A 7,767-nucleotide genomic window follows, 5' to 3' on the forward strand; every position below is an offset into this window, starting at 1 on the left:
TGGGGGTTAGTGTAAGTACTGGTAGAAGCAATGCAGAGAGACTCGGGAGACAACGGCAGTGTTGTGCTCTCTCTCTTCAAAACCAAGGTCGAGAGATAGCGAGAGATAAAATGGTGAAGGATGGACAGTTGGCGGGGTGGTGGGTCAATTATGAACTGGCTGGGTAGTGAAGCCTTAATTCCATCTTTTGTTACTGGCATAAACATCTTCCCCACAGCCCGAGAAAAGAGACAACCACATTTCATTCATCTGCTCTAAAATTTCTCCAAATTTCATCTGGCCTTTTACAGTGTGGAGATAACTTGAACAACCAGTAGATTCATTGGACATTCATTATGAATAACACAGACAGTGTTGTTATGTTGTTGGTGTCCACAGGAATGCTGACCAGGGAATATTTAAATATTCCCATGTCAACTTCAGATATTAAAACCATGCTTATGGGATGTCCCACTGTGTATTTGCTGTGCACAGCACTCACATGTACTCTAATTTCCCCCTGCCCTGCCAGCATGAACAACACACACACAATTACAAACACCTGGCTATATTAGTCCTGCCTTCATCCTGTGGGAAATCAGTAAATAAATAAATTACTCTGGCCCTTAATAACAATAATTGATGTGTCAGTGCAATAAGATGTGAGGTTAACAACCTGCAGATGCAGACGGGCTAGAGCGTCCTGCTCCTCAGCTCCTTGTGGGCAGGATAGCCCAGCTGGTCATGGTTCGCTTGCCACAGCAAGCCCATTCTCCACACCAGGCAGAGACCAGACGGACAGCCCGGCAGGACATACACAGCACAGCAGTATGGACCTGACACTACACAGACCAACCATACATCCATTTTGAGTCTTATTTCAGCTTTCAGTCCTCTGAATTGGTAACTTGTGGGTTTTGTGATGTGAAGGTGTGACCAATCATGTAAGGCACAGTTGAGGAATGATTGGATATTGATGTGAGTTGTGCACACTGCAGCACCTGTGAATCTGATTCATCTTGGGGAGGAATCTCATCTGCTGCTCTGAGTTGCTGTAGGTCCACAGCATGTCCATCTTTTAAGGGGGGAAGCATGCATTATAAAGGAGGAACATGACTGTTAAAAGGGCACTGTCCACTGCTTCATAAAACATTCAGCAGTGGAATAATCCTTTGTATTTTTGACCCAGAGAGTCAGGCCAGTGTGGTACTGTGTGTGGTTGTTGTGTATGTTTCACCACCACTGTTTAGCAGATTGTGTGTGTTATTACTGCCTTAAGACAAATTCCTCTAAATGTTGTTAATGCTTCTATAGTCTTGTATTCATCTGAAGATTTGCTCCTCTTGACAGCAGTTATTACTCATTTAAAAGCTTCACATCATGCATGACAAATATTTATTAAGTACCATTTTATCTTTCATACCATCAGAAACATATAGTAGAATACTTTTCAGACCTGTACCCTGGCACACCAACCAGGTTGAAAAGGGCTTTTCCTGTGCTGCAAAACACCTCAATGCTATTCAGAGGTTTCCTACTGGCTTGGTCTGTGAATGCACAAAACCACACCATGGGTGTGATGGCCAGCTCCTGGCATGCAATCATGACTTTTCCTTCCTCCTCATTTATTCTCCCATTTTACTTAAAATGTCTGAGAACCATAATTCTACAAAGGTGGATGGCCGAGCGCCCACTCATACATATTGTAAAATATGTACATATTTCTGGCAGGCTGTCTGTAGTTAATCAGATCCTGTTTCATCTATGAGACCAGACACTGTGAGACTTTGCTGTTTTCCCAGTGATAGAACATTAAGTCTTTGAATGCACCCGCACACGTCCACACAAAATTAAACAATTTGCTCAAAGGTTTTGCTGTTAGGCCATACACCTGCTGATAATGAGAATAATGTTGTCATTGATTCTGTGAAAAGTGAAGCTGACAAGTGAAATTGCTTCCGCTTATGATGCCACATAGGTCATAGCAGAAGACGTTTAAAGTTATATATCAGAGGATATTATTTTAATGCTATATTTAGATGTTTAAGAAACAGATTTCTGCCTTGTAATTATGGCCGGAAATCCCACTGTCACTCTTAACTTAGTGTGCATATATGTCATGAATGTTCAAACAGTCAAGCAGATGGGTTTTCCTACTAACATGCTCTGCTGTGATGGAGGATCTGGAAGAGGAAGCGTACAGGGCAGGATCACAGGTGAAAACAGGCAGGGCAGCTTTGTAGCCTGCCATCCTTCTTGTTTCAACAACATATGGGGGCCAAGTGGGGTCAATGCACATTGCACATGTGAGCACATAGCCAATCTCCGTCTTTTCCCTGCCCCCTTACACAGATACACACACACACACACGCACACACACACACACACACACACACACACACACACGTGCGCGACTGGATCACCAGTCTTGGCTTGGGGATGAAAAAAGGGAAATGCCAGCATCAACAGATGCCTTGTGCTTCTGATCTGGAGGGGCTTCTGATTTTTCTCCCTCCCTTTGAAATCCATGGTTTCAGTGTGCTGTTGTTCTCCATGTTTGGCTTAGCATTGCTCTGCCATTTTGGCAGGATTTATTTATCTGAAAGTGTTAGAGTGAGAGGGCCTGGATTTGGTCTCAAGAGCCTTGGGGACAAGGGTTGGGTGTTTAACCAGCCTACAGTGTTTCTGTGGTCTGAATGGTTTTCTCCTGGATTTCAGTTTTTTTGTTTTTTTTTTGTTGCTGCTGTGTTGTGACCAGTGGTACGGTGCATCCAACATCTTCCACTCAATGTATTCCTCTCACATAGTGGTGCCAAGGTAGTACCTTAAGAAAATCCAGCTGTGTTTTGTCCTGGGCTGGCAGAGACAAGAGCTGTGGAATAGTTTGGTATTGTATGGAATCTTCAGTTTGAATAATGGCTCTGAATGAATGTCTTAAAGTAAAGCAGGTGACCACCCTGATAAGGACTGAACGACCCTGATAAGGACAGAACGGCCAAAGGTCTTTGGTGTATAAACCATGGTGTATTGACAAAGAGGTGTGAGATAATCGTTTTGATTGGTTCTAATAAATTCCAGGGTGTAGTTCAGTTAGTGCCTATGAGAACAAGCCTAAGATTTTCCATTGATAAAGCAGGTGAAACATTTTTAAAAAGTCACAGAATCTGTAACATGTGCACTGACCCCAAAAATAATCTGTAAAATCACTTTAAATGTGTGATTTACATTACTACTCAGATTAATTTAGAACTGAAACAGCTACTGTACCATGTCTTTAGCCTCATGAATAGAGTGCAATAAATCATGTCATGCCTAGCAACCACTGACAGCGTCAAGACGTTAAGATTCCACTTCATGTATACAGTGTTATAGTTCCGTGTTTAGACATGGGAAAATCAGCTTGCCAGAAACAAACACACCAAGGCCAAATAAGTAGGAACTAGAATTACTGCTTAATAGTTGTATGCCTCTGCCAACAGTCAAATTCACGAGAATGGACAGATGTGAAGTTACTGAACCTGACCTTTGACCTTTGGCCATCAAAATCTAATCAGTTCATCCTTGAGTCCAATTGGACATTTGAAGAAATTCGCTTTAGGCATCCCTGACATATCACATTCAAAAGAATGGGACAAATGCGAAGTCACAGTTACCTTAAGCTTTGACATTTGACCACCAATATATAATCAGTTCATCCTTGAGTCGAAATGGATATATGTGCAAAATCTGGGAAGATTCCCTCAAGGTGTTCCTGAGATAATACGTTCACAAGAATGGCCCATACAAACACACAGACAGGTGGATGGACAGACAACCTGAAAATATATTGCCTTTGGCCATGGCTTTTGCTGGCGTGGAGGAATTACAAGTTAAAAACAAGAAGACACAGGACAATAAGACAAGAAATGCCTTACTGGTAACTGCAAAGAGTGCAAATTAAGTGATCTTATTGCACATAGTAAATAGAAATGTGTGAATCTATTGCCCCTGGCTCTGGGGTGTCTATACAGCTGCTCTAAAATAAGCAGTTCAGATTCTTTACTTAGGGGTGGCAGGTATCAGTAGCAATACCAAATGACCAGGAAATAAAACAATTTGTGAGATATATTCACTATCATTGCAGGATTTCCTGTTTCAGGCTAGACAGAGATGTATGTCCCATGAGCTGGTGACTGCACGACCTGCTAGGCTGAAGCTGAATTCTGCATTGCATAGTGTTAGCAGCTGTGTGGCCAGAGTGGTGACTTTGAGGTCACAGGTTCAAATCCTTTGAGGATGGTTAGCCACAGATATGCAGGGAACAGTAGGCGGGTGCAGCATCACCTTGTTGCCCTTGAGATTTCTCCTGTCAGTTATGATAAACACTTCGCTGGGGGATCACATATTGGTTCGGGGGGTTGGCAATTACACATAGTGTCAGTGTCATAAATAATGATTACAGCAAGGCTTGTTTGCAATTATAATTACAGTTATAATATATGGAGTTCAGTGTAATGGAAAGAAACTGGGACCGCTCTCAACTCGGGACAGGTAGTTATACTGTGTTTAATTACTGTTGTAATGCGCTTCGTTACAACCTCCCCTCATCCTCCCTGTGTCTCACTTGCAACTTAAAGACCTGCGTTGGTCCAGGTATGAATATGAAAATGATCTGTGGGTTCTTAGTGGAACAAATGAAAAATGGTTATGTTTTATTTAGTGCACGGATAGGACCATTCAAGAGGGAGCAGAGTGGCTGTAGAAGCAGGAATAAGTGGTGGCTCGTGTACTCAAATCAACCATCACCCACGCAGGCACACACACCCACACACACTCTCACAAGAAATAAATGTATGCATACAGGTAGATACACTGTGGAATAGTTCCTTTACTAGGGTCACTGGGAAGATGAATTTCAACAATTCTCCCACTAAAGGTGTGAGCAGTAAATCAGTGGAAAGCCAATGGAGCCCAGCCATGAGGGAGATGAGGGGACAGAGTACATATACACTCTCACTGATTTCTTTTTAACAGAGAAAATCAAAGATGTCTCAGCATGGTGAAAATATATTCCCTTTGGTTTTTTTTAAGCTTTAGTCCACAATGGAGATTGAGCGGGACGGAGAAAAAGAGTTGTTTCTTGTTCGATGTCGTGCAGATGTTACACATTATGAGGAATGACTAGTGTTAGAGGAGAGAGTGTGCTGCGTGAATTTCTTCCCTCTATGCCTCTTCCTTCTGGCCTTTTTTGTGGCAGGGAGTTAGCATCATTGGGAACACAATTCAGATTAGTGCAGGCTGCTTGTCCTAGGGGAGCTGGGAGGGACGAGGGTCCCGCTTCTCCCCCGTCCTCATTACCAAAAGACAAGGAGCTCGTCGCAAATCAATAGAAAAGGCTTAGGCACTAATGCAGGCCATGCCTGGTGATGGGACTTAGCTTTGTGTGTGTTTTTGTGCCTCAGTGTGTGCGTGTTTTTATGTCTGCCTTGTGTGTGTGTGTGTGTGTGTAAGTTTAATCATTTGTGCTACAACAGAAGACTAGAGAAAAACATTACTTTCAAATGACTGCTGAATTGCTTGCCAATGGAGTAACCTCAAAACTCCTGGTTAACTGTGCTGATATTCACCTCAGGGACATACACTACCATGAAAGCCCTTTAATTACGCAGAGATAACGTCAGATTCATCAGTGAATCCATTTAGTCCAGTACTATCACTGTAACCATTGTAATTAGAATTGCTCAGGGCATTGTTGCCATGACTACTACTACTTCAATAACCTGCAGTTGTGTACAACTTCCTTTACACTGAAAAAAAAGAGCAGCACCTTGGTGTTTCCTGTCAGTAACCTCCTGCTGCGGATGCCAACATCAAAATATACCACACAATCCCCCTGTCTCACAGCTCAATCTGTGCCACATCTGTTCTTGCTGCAGCTGATGCTGTTGTTGTTCTCGCATTTGCCTTCATCCCACCCTCACGCCTCTTGTTTTGTTTACACAGGTAAAACTACCAGGTGCAACAAATGCTAAATAATGGTTTCATGTTGTGGATTTTCAGCCCCTCCACTGCCTCTGACATCTCGTGGTGCTGGAGGTGTTTCTGGGTCTGTGCTGAGGGGAAGGGAGGGCAAGAGGGAACAGAGGGAAATAAATAAAACTGAGGAAAACAGATCAATAAATATTTCAGCAGCTGCTCCCTTCACAGACTCCTCCTGAAGCCATAAGAGGAGGCGAGGGGGACTGAGAGAGGGATGGATGAATAAAGTGCAAGAAAGAGAGAAAGAACAGGGGTAATTGTGTTCCAGACCCTCATGCACAGGGAGCGAGAGAGATGGAAGGTGAAAGAGAGAGGCACAAAACGGTAATAATTGTGTCCTATACTTTGATAGACAAAGATAGAAGGCATGAGTGAGGGGTGGTAACGAGCACCACATACCAACATTGTCTCCTATGGGAACAGAAAGGGCACATGAGAGGTCCATCCTCTGGACTTTGGCACTATATATACTAAATAGTGGCCGTAAGAATCTTTTTTGTCTCGACTTTCACAAAATTCTAATTTTTGTCAGGAGATAGCAACAGGCTGTGTGGGTGTGTAGTCAGTGCAGCAAGTAGTTCTCAATGATAATGAGTGTGAGAAGACTACAGTGTTGCTGTGAATCAGGCGTAGCCACTGTCAGCGCCAACATGCTCCAGTCATCAGCTGATATGTTCAAAATTTTCACACCCATTACGTGCAGCGTGTGTGAAGTGCGATATGTATGTTTATTGCAGAGAGCAAGAAGCAGCAGAGGGAAAAAGACAGAGGGAGCTTATGAAGATGGACAGGCCGGAGAGATGGTGGAGTTATAAAAAAAAATGATTGAAGGAGGGCTGCTGGGAGGGAGCGAGGGAAGAGAGACAGATGGTGTGAGGGAGGAAGGGGAGGAGGGATACAAAGACCTGCAACAGGCAGTGATTGAGATGGATTGGTTATACAGGCAGATGATTAGGTGGCATAAAAAAAACATGGCAGGTTTATCCTGCCAATGCAAACTGTGTCTGGGTGATATTGCTGTGAGTGGGAGTAGGGAACTAGTTTGCAGGTCACTTGTTGTGTGGTATTTCAACATTAAGGAGCTGGAGCTAATGTGATATGCCACTGGTTAGGGAGGCATTCCAGCAAGGCAGCACATCTCTAATAAAATGCACATGCAGTGCACCCACATCACAAGTTGTTTGTCAAGAATCCACAGGTGACCTAAATTATATCTGGTTAGTCTTTAGCATTTGTTAGTATACACCAATACTTGTTTTGCTTCATAATTAGAAAAACAAATCATGCCCTGTGGTACACAATGCTTTGCTGTCCAGTGTGAGCTTATGCTGTGATTTAGAGTTATGCAATAACTCTTCCATCATTTAGGGCCATCACATGGCTGCAGCGCCAGCTGTGGCTCCAGCTCCAGCTACGTAATAAAGTGTTCATATTAGCACAGCATCCTGACAGTAAAGACTCAGTTAGGCAGAATTTCACTAGGGGCTGTGACAGCTCCATAAGTGGACATACAGGAAATGTTCCAAACTGTCTTGGAAGAATTAACTTCTTTTTTTATGTCCTCTGGGCATTGACTAAACTTGGTGCATACATTTTGAAGATCACAGGAGTGTTTTTTAGAACAAATATCATATTTATGATAGTGCTGGTTCTATTGTGGTAAATGGGATGTTAGGTGAGATTTCATCAAACATTTGTGCCACAATAGACTATTAATTGGGTTTGGGAGAAGACACTTCTGTGTTATTGTATTATGATATTTCACTAATT

At 42.9% G+C, this 7,767-nt stretch overlaps 1 protein-coding gene across 1 annotated transcript in view; it reads left to right on the forward strand.

The window, feature by feature from the left end:
• The window catches only part of iglon5 (IgLON family member 5), a 98,448-nt gene that overhangs the window by 1,466 nt on the left and 89,215 nt on the right, over window positions 1-7,767 (forward strand).

Source organism: Monopterus albus, unplaced genomic scaffold (genome assembly GCF_001952655.1).
Source record: "Monopterus albus unplaced genomic scaffold, M_albus_1.0 scaffold11.1, whole genome shotgun sequence".
Classification (NCBI taxonomy): domain Eukaryota; kingdom Metazoa; phylum Chordata; class Actinopteri; order Synbranchiformes; family Synbranchidae; genus Monopterus; species Monopterus albus.